At 43.9% G+C, this 18,972-nt stretch overlaps 1 protein-coding gene across 1 annotated transcript in view; it reads right to left on the bottom strand.

Annotated features, from left to right (window-relative positions):
• UNC5A (unc-5 netrin receptor A) overlaps nt 1–18,972 on the bottom strand; it is a 909,459-nt gene that overhangs the window by 7,497 nt on the left and 882,990 nt on the right. The window lies entirely within an intron of this gene.

Genomic DNA, 18,972 nt, shown 5'->3' with positions numbered 1-18,972 from the left:
GCAAGCTGGCAAAAGTCTGCGTTGGTGAACAGCAAGTGTACAGTATGAAGTGTTATATAAAAAATAGAATTTTGTCATATATATATATTCATTAAAAAAAACAAAGGTTAAAGTAAAGCTACAGTAAGATGAATAAATCAGTGACAACATTAACGTTTTGAACTAAAAATAACAAAGAAATTCACTGGTTATAGTTGGTAGCACTAACTAACTGTAACTTGTGCCCGCGCTATGTACTGCGTATGTCCTCACATATTACATCACTCATGATATGTTCTAAGACATCATTTATGACATCACTGATGACATCTCAAATGAAATAATTGATGACATCACTCATGACATCATACAATGAGTGTTAGTTTGTTTTATAGTTTACATAGTGGTGGGTAACAACCACATTACTTTTCTACCAAATTTTGTACAGTTTGTGTCCAGCTAATCGGTGTAAGTATTTACAAAATGCACCATAGGTGTGTGTAGGTATTAAACATGTTATAAATCTTTATATTAAAAAATAACTCTGTGTGCAGGTGAAAGTTGACTACTTGTGTTCATTATGTTCCACACAAGTTTTTGGACAGCAGGGCAAAGATTCTACATACTACAATCTAAGTATTGCAAGCAGCCATGAGTTATTAGACAGAATCGCCTCAGCATGACAATTTTTACTTAACATAGAAGACTGTTTTGACCAGGTACTAAGCTATGTACATGTGCTTATTTTTCTTCAGAAGATGGGCATTCTGTAACGTTTTCACCACAGTTTGAAGGCTGCAGGTAGTATGATCTTTAGCACCTTCAGACCTTGGCTATTTTAGGTGAATAGTCACTCTTTGGACAAGTTTTGCAAACAGTTTACACTGCTCTTAGTAGATATGTTTTAATACTCTGTGGTGTATTTCTCACTGCCTGCAAACAGTGTTGGACAGAGTAAACTCGCTTTATAGAGGAAACACGGTAAACAGTACCCACCTTACTACTTATATCCACTTCATTTCTCGATGTAGGTTTAGTGACTGTGAGAGGTTTGATACAGATAAAGACTATCCGTAGTAGGCCATTAGTTATGTAACAATGCTTCAGTATCTGGAGGAACTTGGGTTTCCCTGAACAGTTGTATACAGTTGTATACAGATAGAACACCGTGTGCATGATAGGTTACCTTTTCATCTGTGGTTCAAAGGCATCAAGAACCCGGCTACCCATCATTTTTGCACATAACACAAGATTGAGTTACCTATGAGGGTTGAATGTATGGTAGCAGTAACAATGCTTCATATGATTCTGAGCTATTTTGCACTTAATGCCCAAGGGGGTGGCTACTAATGCTTCTCCCTCCAGACAGAAGCAATAGTTTGATCTGTCTTTTTGTCCACGTCAGTGCAAGCAGGGAAACAGATTAAAAGCCTGCTACCAGCGGACAGAAACTTTTTTAAAGCCCCCACCAGCTGGAAGCAGACTTTGGGCCTGATTACGAGTTTGGAGGTCCATCGGACCGCCAATCCCATGGTCGAGGTGCTGAGTGGTCGGGGACTGCCGCATCAGTGGTCCGACTGCAGTATACAAGTAAGGCAGGCGGACCGTTTTGGGACTGGTGCAACCGCCAGGGAACCGTGTTCCCTGACGGTTGCATAGCGGTCTGGGACAGCAATATGTTTGACAGTGCAGCTGCGGCACCGCTAAGAATATTCTATGTTTCACCGCCGCCAGCCTTTTCATGGCAGTGAGCCAGCCATGAAAAGGCTGGTGGTGGGGAAACCGTTTCCACGGTACACTGGTATGCATACAGGGAGGCACATGGTGTGCCCCCGTGTGTGCATGCCCACCCAGTTCCTGCACGGCATGGACTAAACAGTCCATGCCGTGCAGGACCTTGTTTTGGCATTCCCATTGCAGGCCTTTTTCAAAGGCATTGTCGTGGGAATGCCAAAGGACAGCCCACCATACCTGGTGAAAACTCGTAATCTACCGGGCGACCAGAGGTCGACTTTGGTGGTCCGGGAGCGGGCGTTGGCGTGCTGCCCCGCTCCTGCACAGTCAAAGTCATAATCAACCCCTCTGTGTTTGCTCCCGCTTGGTGGGAGATTGAAAATACTCCCGTCAAGTGTAGAAAACACAGGTTTTTCTGCCCATGTCAGTGCATGCAGGGAAATTGCAGGGACATTGCTACTAAGCCCACCCGGGGGATGAGGTCCCTGGGCCATTAATGGCTCAGAGAGGGGGGCTGCATGGCCACCTCCCTATTTTCAGTAATTTCGGCCCCAGGGATTGGTTCTTCTGGGCCTATATATATATATACACACACACACACACACATTATTTTGACATATTCACTATTGACTGCCTCTCGTACGCCACTCACAAACTACTCAATCCAAATAACTGACTAACATATCCTCCACTCAAAATAATTTCATATTTCACTAGACTAATTCACTACTAATCCTTTATGGGTTTCAGAGTAGCGTGCTACTTGCCGAAAAAGTGCTTTAACACCTCATCAGGGGTAGTAAGCGCTATATAAATGCAAACCGTTTCCCTCTTCTATCCCTCCACTATCCTTCTCAATCCCAAAAAATGTCTAACGTATCCATCACTCAAATTACTTTCATATTTCACCCTACTAATTCACCACTAATCCTTTATGGGTTGTAGAGTGGCGTGCTGCTCGCTGAAAAAGTGCTTCAACACCTCATCAGCTGTAGCAGCCGCTATATTAATGTAAATCTTTTCGTCTCTTCCATCCCTCCACTATTATTCTCAATCCAAATAACTGGCTAACATATCCGCCACTCAAATTATTTTCATATTTCACTATAATAATTCACCACTGATCCTTTATGGGTTCCCGAGTAGCGTGCTACTCGCCGAAAAAGCACTTCAACACCTGGTCAGTCAGAGGTAGTAAGTGCTATGAAAAATGCAATTACAATATAATACCATATAAAAATGTATTTTACATGATATTTATTTTTTAATATTTTAAATGTATGACTATATTTCAAACACATTACATATAGGAGCAACCACATGAATGCAAAAACAACTATAAACAATGCATCAATTCACTTAATGACTATACAATAAAATAATTGTCAATTAATAAATAATTGTGTTCAATTGATCATTACAGTAAATAGAAAATCAATTACATAATTAGTACTTAATTCACTTCTCACTCTAAACCCCTATAAATCGAGCCACTCACAACTAAAATGTAAGTAAAATAATTGAGAATTCCAAAATTTACATATTTAAATTTCAGTTAAATAAATCATTTACAAATAATAATTAATAGTCAATTAATTATTGCATAACCAACTTTCCTCCGTATACCCCTACAAACCCAGCAGCACACAACTAAAATATAAGTGAAATAAATCGGTATTTAATAACTCACATAATTAAAAATGTATTCAATGATACATTTACAATGAATAATTAATTGGTAATTATTACTTCATTAACTTCCCACCCAAGACTGCTACAAAGTTAGTATCCCACAACTAAAATATAAGTAAAATAAGTTAGTATTCCATATTTTACATAATTTGAAATAAAATAAATAAAATAAATAACAATAAATAAATTGTTAATTATAACTTATTAACTTCCCATCTTAGACCTGTACAAACCTAAATAAGTATTCCATCATTTACATAATTAAAAACAATTAAATAATTAAACATTAATAATTATTAATTACTTTATTAACTTCCCAGCCAATATCCCTGGAGACCCAACAACTATACATTACTATTAATATTTAAATAAAAATCTAAATCACTTAAAATTACAAGCTAACTTTTAAAAATCTAATAACATTTATATATACAATATTAGCACATAAAATAATAAGTCATTAAAACATACTAGAATAATTAAAAAACTATATTTTTAACAAATATATTACTGAAACGTCGATATTCTTTAAAATGATATAACTTACCTCACAAAATGATTTTCTAGTAAATATTAGTGCATTACAATATTTGTGTGGCACAATGATTAATTTCCAATATTCTTTTCTCCCGATATTTTAAACTCAATATTTTGTCTAAACCCGATAGAAAAACATCGGCTTTGACTCAGACTGTTCATACAAACAGGTGACTTATTTCGCATCCCTTATTTTAAGATTACTGGTGCTGGAATACCAAGTTCAGGGAAACAAGGTTTAGATGAGAACCCTTCTATCACCTTACGGGATCCGGCAGGGAACTCTGTCCAGTCGATAAAGGTGAGTTGAAGCTCAAGCATTACATTTCTATCAACTGTATATTATGCCTGCCTCCTAGACCTCTGAAATAATGAATTTGTCCAATTAAACCCAGAAGAAAAGTGCACAGAAATCCCCTGAGAAAAGGCGCTGATTGTATATCATAGTTTCAAGCACTGGTTTGTGGCCTCCATTGTGGTGGTGATGCATAGATCGTTGCCACTCTGTGTGCTTCACACATGTCTCCATCGTAAAAGTTCATCTTTAATTTACATGCTCCAGGGAAACACTTTCAAAGAGTCATGTTGCCGCAGAGCCCAACTCTAAAAGATCTGCGGTTGAAGAAATGTGTGCTTTCACTCCCAAGCAAGACGTAGTTCAATTGTCGACCTGCATCAGACCCCTCATGCCACACCACCCCCAGATTAAACACGAGAGGCATGGAGGAACTTTTATTAAAAAATCACAGTGCAGCAAGTCCTCTTGCTGCGCTGTGTGATAGGGAAAGGGCAGGAATATGCCATGCTTAACATTATAAGGTGCATTCCTGTCTTTTCCTTGCGTTGTCGCACAATGGGCTGCCTAGCGCCAATGCAGGCACCCTTGCATCATGGTGCAAAGCTGCCTGCGTAGTAAGCAGGTTTTGTTTTGAGTAGTAAGGGACACCATCCTGCACAAAAACAATCTTCTTAGGCATTTTCCTATTTCTATGTGTGCCGCAGAATGCAGCACACATAGAAAGATGAAAACACTAGGAGAAGTAAATATATTTCTCCTCGTTATATCTCATCTCTTTTACGCATTCCCAGGTCTACCAGTGTTGGTAAATCTCGGAAAGAATCAAAATCCATGGGTGGAAGTGTGGGAACACCCACGCTCTACCCATAAAACGCCTCACTAGGGTAGAGTAAAGTAACGCAGCGATTTGCGCTGTATTGTGTACCTGTAGATTTATCAAGCCACGCATGGTGGCCTTGCATAGCAATATAAAACTTACTTAGTAGCCGCGATGCCCTTGCGCCCCATTGCGTGGCACAAGGACGAAGCAAGTGCTTGATAAATATGCTCCATAAGTCTGGGTTCATCGACATTGATATGCAATGACAACTGTTACAGCGACTCAAAATTCCTATCCGGAACGGTTGTGCCCAAGCTTTTTTCCTATGAAGGAATATACTTTTACATTGTGAATCATTGAAAAATCATTTTCCTGTCGCAGAACTCACCAGTACAGTCATTGCTTGTTTGATCAGAAAAGGACATAATCTTAGAAAATCAATTGGTTGCAATAATTTCCATCGGTTATTCAGCAGCAAAACCTGAGGGGAAATTGTGAACTCTGAGAAATGATATAAATTGTCAATACATAAACATGCTTGCCCATCCACAAGAATAGGCTCCAGGGCATAACAAATGCAGGATCGTTCGTCTATGTTTATTACAACCTACTCTGAAGCTTCTTGATGCTGAAGTAAGGCAGTGTAACACAGAAGAGAAATCAAACCATCACTGCAAATGTCAAAAAGGGATTTGACTGTCATTACTTCACATTTCTGGCCTGATGTGAAGAGCTGAAATTAATTTCCACAGGAACATTCGTAAGGGTTATGTACAAATCCACCTTAAGCATTTTGCATGTCAGAATATTAGTAGCAAAAATATCGTCTGACAGAAATATTGGTCCAAAAATGTCATTTATAAAAATATCAGTACTTTGGGTCTACATTTTCTATTGTTAATTCAACAATATTTCCGGTTCTGTTGATCTGGCAAGCTTGAGGAACCAGCTAGGGTCTACTAATTAGCAGCCCCAGCCCATGCAGGTAAGAGCGGTCGGGATATACAAATGATTTATTTAATTTTCCCTTGTGATCCTCTGTTGAAATCCACCCCTACACGGCCCCACTGCTTTTACCTGCACGGGCCGCTGCTGCTAACTGATGGACCACCGAGGGTGAGAATACTGCCTGACCATGTGCTCAAAAAGCCTGAAAGCTGACTCAACAGACAACACTTAGATGAGCCAAGCGCGCAGACAACAAGCAACATCAATGCCCTCTCTCTCTTTTGAACAGCTACAATTGCCAGGCACTTTGCGAACACTCTCGGTGGCGGGCTGAGGTCAAATGGAAGCACTGTGAACTGCTGGAATCAATACCCTACAATGAAGCACAGAAAATTCAATACACTGATCACCCTGGAATGTTATGATGGGCCACAGAGGTTTGCTTAGCTCTCTGTTTCCATTAGTAAGGCCTCACAGTGCTGTTTGGGTACCTCCACAATGTAGTCTTGAGGATTCAGTCACAGACTGAAGTCTGTTTTCCGATTGATTTGGATCATCAGTTGTGTGGCACTTCGCGTAATTTTTTCGGCAAATATGTATTACAATGGTCAGTGCAGTTCAAGGTGAGAATGACATCCCATTGCAGAAAATTCAGAAACAAGTTTCTGAAAAATGCCTATTGTTTATTTTTATTCCCTTATTAATGTACCCAGAGAAGCTGCAATAGAAAACACATAGAAATCACACCTTGTATTAATTTATATTGAGGAACAAACTTCATGGTGCTTCTTTCCAAAAAAGTAGTCACAGTATGGTCTGATACAGGGCTTTGCGTGCCCTGTCTAGTAAACGTATTTCCAGTTTTAAGGTTCGACTTAACTGTGCAACCGTCGCCTGACCTCATGTGATCAATCTAAAAAAAAAACTTTCAGGAGTTCAACCGAGAGGGCTTTTGGCTCCACCCCCTTGTCCTGGGCTGGAGTATCCATACTAATATTATAAAGAGAGAGCCCAAACCTTTGAGGCGGGTAAGCTCAGGAACCACAGCCCCAATCACAACACCCAATACAGCATTGGAAAGGACAGTTTCAGCAGAAGGACATAGGCTATACAGCAGCCAACCATATACATTAGAAGGGTAAAAGAACGTTAGGGGCAAAGTAGTCCGTTATGGGTGTGTGCGTTGTGCTGGGGGCGTGTGCATACAGCGAGGTGCGCGGCATTCGTCCAAACCCTGCTGGCGAGAAGCGTTCACAGTAGTCCGTTGTGGGCCTGTGCGTTGTGCTGGGGCGTGTGCATACAGCGATGGGCCCGGCATTCGCCAAAACCAAGCGTTCAGAGTAGCTACTTGTGGGCGTGCGCGTTGTGCTGGGGGCGTGTGCATACACAGGGATGGGCGCGGCATTCATTAAAGCCAAGCGTTCAGAGTAGTCCCCTGTGGGCGTGTGCGTTGTGCTGGGGGCGTGGGCATACAGCGATGGGCGCGGCATTCATCAAAACAAAGCGTGCAAAGTATTTTGTTGTGGGCGTGTGCGTTGTGCTGGGGGCGTGTGCATACAGCGATGGACGCGGCAGTCGTCAAAACCGAGCTGTATTCCACCGCTTGCGAGAAGCGTTCTGGGTGGGGCTACCATTCCAATACCAGTGGGCGGTGCATTTGGCAATTTTTGGTGCGTTGGCCACCATTACTGTTTACTGACAAAAATAGCAGGTTTTGTGGGAATGAAGTAATAAAGCTATAAAAGGGAGCAGCAGAAAGGCATCCTGCCTCCTAGATTTGAAGAGGAGGTCTCTAAGGCATAACTACTGTGATGAAAATAAATGTATATATATATATATATTTTTATTGCGAACTCGCTGCACTCTTGCGAGACCGTGAATAGTCATAGGGAATAGGTGAGTTCTCAATATACTCTACTAGTAGAAATGCATATTGTGGTGCTTTTACTGAGAGGAAGTGTGTAAGACAGAAGTACTGTGATGAGTTAAAGTTTAATTATTCTCTTTTTTTGTTTTGTTACGATCTCGTGAGACTCTCACATGACCATGAAAAATAGGAAGGAGTAGGTGAGCTTGGAATACACTCTTGTATGCACACTTGTCACTGAAGGAAGGGGTCGTAGTGGTGATGGCATTTTCAAAATCTTCTATTTTCACCTATCGGTTTTGGAAGAGTTGTGAGTATAGTTGAGGTTCTTCCGACACTCTTCTCTGCACCCCCATATCCAAGAGAGGGGCCTCAGCGGTGTGCCCAATTCCTCTTCACATCCTACTATGCATACTTGTCATCTAAAAACGAGGTCTCAGCAGAAATGAAATGAAATGAAATGAAAGCGGGATTTATATAGCGCATGGCTGCCCGAGAGCGTCCCAGCGCTGAGATTGCATATACAGCTGAGGGGAGGGGGGAGGGCGGGGGGGCAAAGCGGGGAGGGAAATTTTAATGTGGGAAGAGGTGAGTTTTGAGTAGCTTCCAAAATTTCAAGTAGTTGGGTTCGGCACGAAGCTTGGTTGGTAGGGCATTCCATAGATTAGCAGCTGTAACCGAGAAGCGGCGTCCTCCAGTACGGGCTTTCTTTACTCTATTGACAGTGGCCAGGTTACTTTGAGAGGACCGGAGGGACCTATTGGGTTTGTAAGGGTAGAGCATGGTCTTCAACATCGGGGGCCCTAGGTTTTGCATGGCTCTATGGGTGGTGCATAGGGCCTTGAATATGACACTTTCTCGGATCGGCAACCAATGAAGTGTCTTTAGGGCTAGTTTGGCAGACGCTCTTCGGAGGGTTCCTGTCAGAATCCGTGCAGCGGCATTTTGTGTTCTCTGAAGAACATTAATGGTAGCTTCTGGAGCCGCCAGGAAGAGGGCGTTGCTATAATCTAACCTAGATAGTATTAGGCCCTGAATAAGCATTTTTTGTGATTGTACGGGGAGTAGTGGAAGAATCTTCCTGGCTGAACGAAGTAAACCTACACAGGTACCGGCTATTTTTTTTGCCTGTGTTTTCAGGGATAGATCCTGTTCTAACCAGAAGCCTAAACTCTTGAGTTCCGTCTTGGGCTGAGGAAGGGGACCTAGGCATGAGGGCCACATGGCGGATGGAAGAGGTGATGTTTGATGTCCTAACAGCATGAGCTCGGTTTTGGAGCCATTAAGTTTCAGCCTTGAATTGGACATCCAATCATGGATTCCCTCGAGACAGTCATGGAGATTTTTTATATTTTCGCCTTCAAGGGAAAAGGACACAACCATTTGGGTGTTGTCAGCATATGTGACGGCTTTTATCCCAAAAGGGGTGACCACATCCTCCAGGGGGGCCAGAGAGGCTAGTCTCTCCCCACACCCTACTACGCACACCCATCATTTGAGAGAGAGGTCTGAAACAAAAAGTCAGTAATTCCCCACTCACTACTATGCACACCCATCATTTGTGAGAGAGGTCTCAAAGGAGAGACCAGTCCATCCACACACCCTACTTCGCACCTGTACACTTGTTTTATGTGCATCATTGATTCTGTAAAACACACTTCACTTCATGGATAGCTGAGATTTTGTTGATTTTGAACCACAGATGAAAGGGTAACCTATCCTGCACACAGTGTTTAAACTGCATATAACTGTTCAGGGAAAACCAAGTTCCTTCAGATACCGAAGCCTGTTACATACCTAATGCCCTACTATGGACAGTCTTTACCTGTATCAAACCCCTGACAGTCAAAGAACCTACATAGAGAAAATTGAAGTGGATATAAGAAGAAAAGTGTGTACTGTTAACACTGTTTACTTTATGAAGAGAGTTTACTCTGTACCACACTGTTTGCAGATGTGAAACTCTCATGAGAAATACACCACGCAGTATTAAAAAGTATCTATTAAATACAGTGCACACTCTTTGCAAAACTAGTCTGAAGAGCGACTATTCAATTAAAAAAACCAAGGGCTAAAGGAGCTAAAGATCAAACTACCTGCAGCCTTCATACTGTGGTGAAAACGTTACAGATAGCCCATCTCCTGAAGCATAGCAAGCACATGTATGAAGGTTAGTACCTGGTGCCCACAGTCTTCTATGTTAAGTAAAAATTGTCAAGCTGAGACAATTCTGTCTAATAACTCAAGGCTGCTTGCAATACTTACTATGTAGTACGTAGAATCTTTGCCCTGCTGGATATGTTTTCTGCAGTACCAAAAGGCTTGTGTTGAACACAACAAACACAAGTTATCAACTGTCACCGGCACACAGAGTTACTCTTCAATATAAAGATGTATACCATGTTTAATACCTATATACACCTATGGTGTATTAGAAGCACATGCCTTTTGTTAACACTTATACCGGATGTATGACGTTACAACACATACTTTTACAACGCCTACCTTTACAACGCAATTTTTACACCGCAACATCCATTACAACGCATGCCATTACAACGAATTCTTTGAAACTACCTTTACAATGCATTCCACTACAACGCATACTACCTTTACACTGCATACCATTACAACGCATAACATTACATTGCATGTAAGGTAAGTGTTGGATAGTGTAGGGGTTAAAATTACTATTCTAACTCCAGGGGGTGCAACAGTAGGGTAAGTGTTGGATAGTATAGGGGTAAAAATTACTATTCTAACTCCAGATGTGCAACAGTAGGGTAAGTATTGGATAGTGTAGGGGTAAAAATTACTATTCTAACTCCAGGGGGTGAAGCAGTAGGGTAAGTGTTGGATAGTATAGGGGTAAAAATTACTATTCTAACTCCAGGGGGTGCAACAGTAGGGTAAGTGTTGGATATTATAGGGGTAAAAATTACTATTCTAACTCCAGGGGGTGCAACAGTAGGGTAAGTGTTGGATAGTCTAAGGGTACTATGTGTTGTAATGCTATGCGTTGTAATGGTATGCGTTGTAATGGCATGCGTTGTAGTGGTGTGCGTTGTAGTGTCATGCGGTGTAATGGTTGCGTTGTAAATGCATGCGTTGTAATGGATGTTGCGTTGTAAAAGTTTTGTTGTAATGGTAGTGCGGTGTAAAAGTTGCGTTGTAAAGGTTGTTTCCCCTTATACCGAATATCTGGACACAGGCTGTACAGAATTAGGTAGAAAACCAATATAATATTTACCCCCTCCCCCACACTATGTAAACTCTTAAACAAACTAGTACACTCATTAGATGATGTCATAGGTGATGTAGTCAGTGATGCCATTTAAAATGTCATCAGTGATGTTATAGAACATGTCATAAGTGATGGCATATGTGAGCTCATAAGAAGAATAAAATATATATATATATATACCTATAGCAATATAGAGGGCGATATCTGAGTGTCATTTACGCTCTGCTTTCATTCATGACAGCGTACTGCATAGGGTAATGTTTCAGTCCACATCAGTTATTAGGTCTCTTGCCGCTTGAATGACAACATTTTCTGTTCACCTGTGCCCATACATCCACCTGAAACTGAACGTGTTTCAGTGTCAGGGTCAGGCTGGTTGGCCAGTCCATTAGTTTTCAATGTAATCATTTTATAGTTTTCCTTCTCATTTTTTTGCTTGTCCCCTTTTTATTTTGATTTTACTAGGAGGATACTACAGCTCCAGGCAGTGCTATTGGGGGCGCTTGCTTTCCGTTCATATCATGTGCAGTGCGCAGCATGCAGCGTGACTACGTCCTCCAAAGAAAGCAACCTTTATAGACTGCAGATGTCCAATATGTGTCATTGATTTACTATTCTAAGATGGTTAACACGGTTCTAAATTTGGTGACCATGTAGGAATTTTAAATCAACAATAGACTATGTACAACAACACTGCAAGACGGACAAGTTCTGCTATGTTTAATTGTGTTATTTCAAGCATATTTCCGCTGTGTTACCTGCATTCTTTTAATTTATTTTGCATATTTTGAGTTTGGGTGTGTTTTATTGTGGTTGTGTCAGAAGGTGAAGAATGCGTTGTGGATAGATGAATGGATGCACGAGTGCAAAGTTGAGTGACAGGGTACATATACAATGACTTATTGAGTGCCTAACCCCATCCCTGACACAAAAGGTATGTTCATTCATAGCTCAGACCTACGGCCATTGTCAATGCTTGTTTTAAAGATGTACACTGTTGTGATTCAGTTAGGATGCCCCTAACCAAAACTACGTCATTTCCAATGGTTTTTGAAAACCTGAAGAAATATTTTATGGGTTATGGGAAATGGTTCACATATTTAGGTTATATTACTTTTAATCAGAAATAAACACAGACACTCATAAAATTACCCTTTATTGCAGAAGCATGAGACTTCTAGATGGAGAGACCAACCTCGAATTTGGGACCACAATGCTGATTTCAGCACACTTCTCTTTCGATATAGGGAAAGGTAGCAGGCTCCAGGCGGGTTGTTCAAATTTTGAAAGGCTTGAAACGGGGGTGTAATGCAGGCCCCTGTAGCCCTACGGTGCGGGGGGGAGGGGGTCACCCATCATGGGACTCCCTTTCAGTCTCAAGAATAGGAATATCTGTGACATATGAGAGCCTCAAGGCAACCTCAACACAATCTGCTGAAAGCCCCATCTTTTGCGTTATGCCACTATGCTGACCCCTCCTAAGTGAGGCCTCTTAACGGAGAAACTTAGAGGGTCAATGCTCAGGGAAGACTAGGTTCGTCGATGTATGCTTCGAGACGTGTTGCTGGGAGGCTGTGCCCAATCTGTATTAACCCAGAATGCCCTGCGGATCTTGAGGCGTGATGAAAGTGTGGGGGGCAGGGTGGGGGTCCTCAAGTATGTCAGACACAGTTCCTTGAGTCAGCACTCACCTGGGGAGTGGTTAGACAGATGTCACAACATTAACTTTGTAAACCAAAGGCTGCTACCATGTGGCAGCGTGTTTGAGAAGGGAAGGCTCTTGTATGTCAGAAAAACTAGGAACTTCCTGGTATCTGGAGGCTATCAAACTTAAGACAGAACACGAGAGAAAAAAATGAACTGACCGCTTCAGAAAAAGACAAAAAAAATAATGTTGAACACGCAAAGAAAAGTGACTTAAAAATAATTCAAGGAGATGCGTCAAAAATGGTTGAAAAGGCCAAAACCAAGCACAGTAAGTGAGCAGCGATCGTTGCAGAATACGGGTGTAATGAAGTCCGGCAATTGGAGCAGAGCATTCTGGGATTCCTCCACATCAACAAACCCACAATTCATACAGGAACAGAGAACCACTGATGTGTTCAGAGGTGCGTCTACAGCACAGAACTGTTCTAAGTTTGTGAATCTGAGAATGAACAAGTCCTGTGTGTAATTTTTACTGAGCAAGTGCGTAATTCCCTTTTTAGGTTTCGCTGGGGGATGGAGCCATTAGGCTCCTCCTCCAGAGAAATCTATTGAGTACAGTAAGCACTCTGGAACACGCCCCCCCGTCCCATTGGCTAGCTCCATAAATGGAGCCTAGCCATTGGACGAGGGGCCTGTCCATCAATGCCGGACCAGACACGGGGGCGTTCCCGAGATTCTTTGGCTTTTGCCGACGTCACGCGACGCCGGGAACGCCCCCGAGTCTCCTCCGGCCGGGCCGTGCTTGCTGCTGTCCTGCCTTGTGTCCCTCCTCCCGCCGTCCCCACGTTTCCCGCCTCCCTCCTGCCGTCCGTTCCTCTCGTGTCCTTTCCCGCCCCCCTCCCGCCCCCTGTGTCCTCTCCCGCCCCCTCCCGCCGTCCGTTCCTCTCGTGTCCTTTCCCGCCCCCCCTCCCGCCCCCTGTGTCCTCTCCCGCCCCCTCCCGCCGTCCGTTCCTCTCCCGCCCCCCCCCTGTCCTCGTAGGTGCTTGTTACTTTTCTATTGGTTTAGGGACGGCGTGACGGTGTCTGGGCTCCGAGCCTTGGTCTCGCGCCCCTCATGTTACTAAGGCAGGCTAGACAGGAGGGGTTGGCTCGAGCTCTGCTATGGGCGGGGTGTTAGAAAGAAAGAGGGCGTGGTTAGCTCCAGAGGGTTGGGTGAAGGATCTGGCCCGGCGCGAGGCGCTCACAGTTAAGAGTCCCATCGAACGTCCGGAGTGGTTGCACGAGGCAGTGGGAGGCGATTTGCACGGTGTGCGCGTGGTAGCCTGCTGTCCTGCCTTGTGTCCCTCCTCCCGCCGTCCCCACGTTTCCCGCCTCCCTCCCGCCGTCCGTTCCTCTCGTGTCCTTTCCCGCCCCCCTCCCGCCCCCTGTGTCCTCTCCCGCCCCCTCCCGCTGTCCGTTCCTCTCGTGTCCTTTCCCGCCCCCCTCCCGCCCCCTGTGTCCTCTCCCGCCCCCTCCCGCCGTCCGTTCCTCTCCCGCCCCCCCTGCGCCCCCGCCTCCCCCCTGCCCGCCACCCCGCAGCCAGCCCACGGCGGCGGCCGCAGCTTCTCCTCGGCGGCCCCGGCCCCCTTCCCGTCCCAGGAGGGCAAGAACTTCATGTGGGCCCGGTACAACGAGATGAAGCGGCTGGTGCAAGGTGAGTCCCCCCAACCTCACGTGGGTCACTCTTCAGGGTGGGCAAGGGTCGGTCCGGGCGGGGAAGGGAGGGGTCTGCCAGTGGATGGGGGGCCAGGGGCTCCTTGCACGCTTTGTTGATCCCAAGTAATTCATGGAAGAAAGCTGCGGACTGCACCCGATTAGGTGCTGTGGTTTACGTCCAGGGGGTCAGTTCCATGCTTCAGGATATACACGAGGTACATTTGCATACAGTGAATCTAAATGGGAAATGTTGCATACTCAGTGGTTACCATGGAAATGTGGAGATACTGCAACCTTTGTAAATCGATGTTGGATAACATTGCCATAAAACAGTTTAGACTATAGCACTCCGACGTGCAGTTACGAAGGGAAAGGTGGCAGGCAGTGTGTAGAAAATTCAAAGTGTGCTACAAAGTGTTTGTGTCTCATGAGGTTCTTTAAAAATTGTCTATACTATAAATGAATTCTGCAGTGGAAGCTACCAAAATGAGACTTTTTACTGTTAGTAAACTGTGCTGCTTTGTTGTCTGTGTTCTCTTTTAGTGTTCTAGATACTAAATAAACTCATAATTAGTTCTTCATTTTGTGTTGCCATAGAAATGGAATCTTTGCAAAATGGCAGATGCCAGCAGGGGCCTGCCTGCCAAAATTGTCTGTGAGTTAATATGTAATGAACCCCTATTTTTACGTTTTTAGCAGAGCACTGGTTTTAATTCATAGTATTTATGTTCCAGTTTGACATTTCCTGCGTGCTGATCTGTAATCCATCCCAAGCAGAGCTTTAGTGCTGGAGTCCTGCTGCAGAGCATCAACCAGTCGCACTCAGCTCTAAGTGTTAACAGGGATATAGGTGACCCTTAATGTGCAGCTGGCCAGTGTTGCTTGAAAACATTAATACACTCTCTGATTCGAGACAGATCTGCTTTTTTTAGGAGAGCTACACTAATCAAGGCTTGGTCTTCCTAACTTTGTCAGGGGGTTAGGAATGAAAGTTGTATTTTAGTGAAGCTTTGGTTTCGAGAGGCATTTTTGTGTTGATATGGGGGGATATATATAGGCACACACAGTATATGTATTGGTTCATATAACATTTACATTAAATCTAGAAGAGAGGCAACTGGTTTTCTGGTTGACCCGCCATTATTTGTACCAGAGGGGAAGCGGTGACTGGTGGGTCATAATGTGAGAGGTAGGTGCTTCTATTGAGGTTTCCAGATCCTTGGGGGCTGAGTATGGGGATCCACCATGGAAGAAGCTAAGTAACAAATAGGAGCCACTGGGAGAGTCCTAGACTGGGCTTGGATCTTGAGGGCGTGCCAAATTGCACTTTGTCCTTGATTTGATTTAATTATTTTTATATTTTACATATATAATGACGATAAATCCAATGTTTTAACTTTTTAACCTTTGGTTTTATTGATCTGTAATCTTCTCTTTTTTATTGGGTTTTATACGAATTCATGCCAGCCATCTGTTTTAAACTGTATTCCTGATGTATTGCTGGTTGCATATGCTTTTATGATTGTAAAAAATAGAATACAGCTTTTTGAATGGAATGGAGTCAGCAGTTTTGACATTTAAGAGAACAGGATTATGTAGACTTGGCAGAACAGCAGTAAATGCTTCAAGCATTTCTGACACATCATGTTCTTATCACAGCTGACTAGTGATGTCATCACTAGATTGTAATAGGTAGGAAAAATAGAGACTGGATTCTTTAGATGGACTGCAAGCTCTCATGTATAGTAGTGTTACTACACTGTCCTTAAATGTGCAGCTTTAGTATGCATGTTCTCTCTCATAGCAGCTTGACAGGTGCTATCAGAGCTAGACATGTCCTATTCTTTTCTATTCACATTGTTATTCTGAATCACTCAGACCTCAAGAAAGCACAACGTTGGTTCTCCGATGACGTAAAATTTAAGAAACTTGCTCTGCGTCAAGCTGAACATAGCCTTCGTCAAGAGCAGTGGCTTCAAAGGACAGCCCGGATGGGGGTAGGCGAGGGCGACATGCCCTGCCCTTCACAGTCCATGGGGTGCCTGCCATCCAGAGATAGGCAGGGAACGGTAGCCTTCATACCACAACTGCCGCTACAGGAGAGAGAAAACTGGACACTATTACCAAATCTACTTGAAATGCCTGTTGACTCAACCCCAGACGGATCTTTTCTTTGGGAGTCCGACCTCTCGCCCGTTTGTCCTCCGCCGGCCTCTGCCACAAATATTTGGCTGTTTTTCACTTTTCTCTGGCGCCCGTGAGTGAAGCCTGCGCCTATTGGTAGATTAATCATTCTTTTCGAAGAAATTCGCCCCTGGGCGCATTTCTTAAATGTTTCCCAACCTCTGGGCACACAGAGGCAGCCGGCTCACGAGCGTGCATGTGCGCAGGCCGCTCTCACAACAGGGTGTGCCAGTACTAGCCTGGATCAGGGGTACGAGATTGCGTGAAGATACAAGCTGAGGTGAGCAGTAACCCCCCCCCCCCAAACCCCTCACCCCATGTCCCCCCCCCCGTCGGAGCTGGGATCGAGAGCCTGCGGGCGTGCGGTCTAAGTGTGGAGTGGGCTAAGGAACTGCTTCTGGAGGCCACACGAGCGCCTCGTTGTGCAGTGAATAAATAACATATAAAGAGCCTGGGCCTACGTGAGGTGCACTGGTCCTGCCAGCAGGGGGAGTCTGGAGCTGGTGACTGCCGCCGCTGCAGTGAAGGCGGGCCCCTGTGTACCCAGTCCCGGAGGTAGTGAGTGCGGCGCGGCCTAGCCCCAGTTAATGGTGGCAGAGGCGGATGCAGGCCGGGTGCGGGCGGCGTCCCGTGAGCTGCAGAAAGGTGATAGGGGGTGTGGGTGGTGCCGGAATTCACTGCGTGCGGCTCTTGGAATTATGCTCTGGGGCTCTGTGTGTGGGAGTCTGGCTCTGTGTGGGCGTCTGGCTCTGTGTGGGCGTCTGGCTCTGTGTGGGCGTCTGGCTCTGTGTGGGCGTCTGGCTCTGTGTGGGCGTCTGGCTCTGTGTGGGTGTCTGGCTCTGTGTGGGCGTCTGGCTCTGTGTGGGCGTCTGGCTGTGTGTGTGTCTGGCTCTGTGTGTGTGTGTCTGGCTCTGTGTGTGTGTGTCTGGCTCTGTGTGTGTGTGTCTGGCTGGGTTTGTGTTACTATCCTTGTGGGGACTTGGGTGTGATAACACACTCACGCTGTGGGGACTTGATTGCACTGTGGGGACCTGAACTCAGGTCCCCACAAGGTAATGTCCTTTAAATGATAAAAAATGACTTCAGGAACATCTGTGTCAATTTTTACAACTTTTAAAAAAATTGTCTTGTGGGGACCTGTGTTTCAGAAAGTGTGTTTATATTTTTGCTCCCTCTGCCCCCATAGACAGGAGGCGGTACTGCAGTCTTAAACACACTTTGCATTTAAACACACTTTGTTCACCAGGAACACAAGTTAGCAGCAGAAAGGACAGATATTTAAAAGGAAAAGCTGCAAAACCCGGGGTTAAAACATATTTTTCATGCAAAGTAACATTTCCCCATTTAATAAAGTAAATCTTTATTTACATGAACATTTTGAATTCAGACTATTTGAGTTTGAAAATGGTTAAACATTATTACAAGCAATTTGGATATGATTTGAATCCTAGATTACATCACTATTGTGGTATGATCCTTATCTGCAATTAAAGAATGATGGTGCATTAAAACATGATACAATATAAGCTGATCTGATCGTTTTTTTACAAATTTGATTACATATTAATATGCACTTTGGAATACGTTCTTTAGATGATGGCTAGATGAGTGACTGCCTAGAGTTGCATTGTGCTAACAGCTATGCTCTCTCAGATGCTGAACTGCAGTAATGTCATGCCCACAGGAATGGGAAGTTTAATTTTAACAGAAAAAGCATGTTCTTAGAACATTAGTGACATTCTTAATAAATATGTTCAAAAATTGCCATAAGTTGAAATTACATTTAATTGAATTGCTTAATTTTCAAACTGTTCCTAATGCTTTTACAACTTATATCAGCTTCATTCCCATAGATGGGTGAAGAACAGTCATATAACAAGCACTGGCAAAGCCAACAGGTGTTACCTACGAGACAGCTACTGGCTTTGACAGAGTTTTTTTGCCCTGTTGTACAGCAGCATGCCTCCTCTGCCTCATGGATGACATTAAAATAAAAAAATTTAAATCACTATGATGCGGCCAAAACAGACCACATCATGACATTTATTTTTATTGCTGGCAGTAGGGTGGGGGCGTGTGAGGGGTCAACACTATCAACGAAGTGGGTAGGGAAAAGAAAAATCACTGACGCTGCCACTATTGATCAAAGTACATAAAGAAGTTGTCAGAGCCTCGTTAGCCTTATTCAATTATAAAATGCAGACTCTGATATATCTATCAACCGTAGTGAAGTAGGTGCAGAGGCACAGAGTCCTGGTTCACCCTAAATAGTGGGTATGTTTTAAAAGCCAAAAAAGGGGAGGTGGATAGGAGACCAAAACCCTAGC

Source organism: Lissotriton vulgaris, chromosome 7 (genome assembly GCF_964263255.1).
Source record: "Lissotriton vulgaris chromosome 7, aLisVul1.2, whole genome shotgun sequence".
Taxonomy (NCBI): domain Eukaryota; kingdom Metazoa; phylum Chordata; class Amphibia; order Caudata; family Salamandridae; genus Lissotriton; species Lissotriton vulgaris.
Note: the sequence above shows the minus strand (reverse complement) of the source record. Positions and strands in the feature narration are given on the sequence as shown.